The following is a 783-nucleotide window of genomic DNA, read 5'->3' as shown; positions in this document are numbered from 1 at the left end:
CTTGAGTAACATGCATATATATTTTCCTATACCCAACTGTCCCCCACCATTTTTTTTAACTTATCACTGTATCTTTGTACATTCTGTCCAAAAAACAGATTTATCATACTTTTTTGTGCAGTAGCATTTTAGCACCTGTAGCAAGTAGAAGTGGAATATACCAAACAATACAATACAATAATACTGGCTTTTAAATTGCCCAATGGTTTACCTTTCCCACAGGTCTTTATCTTTATAGTGCTTTTAACCATTGTCTAGTGTCCTTTCCTTTCAGTTGAAGAACTCCTTTACATCCTTGTAGGGCAGTCTAGTGCTGATGAACTCCCTCAGCTTTTGTTTATCTGAGAATGTCTTAACCTCTCCCTATTTTGAAAGAGAGTCTTGTCAGACATAAAATTCTGGCTGGCAGTTGCTTTCTTTCAGCAACTTAAGTATTTCGACCCTCTGCTTTCTGGCCTCCATGGTTTTTTTTTTTTTTTTTTTTTAATCATCATTTTATTGAGATATATTCACATACCACGCAGTCATACAAAACAAATTGTACTTTCGATTGTTTACAGTACCATTACATAGTTGTACATTCATCACCTAAATCAATCCCTGACACCTTCATTAGCACACACACAAAAATAACAAGAATAATAATTAGAGTGAAAAAGAGCAATTGAAGTAAAAAAGAACACTGGGTACCTTTGTCTGTTTGTTTCCTTCCCCTACTTTTCTACACATCCATCCATAAACTAGACAAAGTGGAGTTTGGTCCTTATGGCATTCCCAATCCCA

Source organism: Choloepus didactylus, chromosome 13, assembly GCF_015220235.1.
Source record: "Choloepus didactylus isolate mChoDid1 chromosome 13, mChoDid1.pri, whole genome shotgun sequence".
Lineage (NCBI taxonomy): Eukaryota > Metazoa > Chordata > Mammalia > Pilosa > Megalonychidae > Choloepus > Choloepus didactylus.
This window is presented reverse-complemented; position numbering follows the sequence as displayed.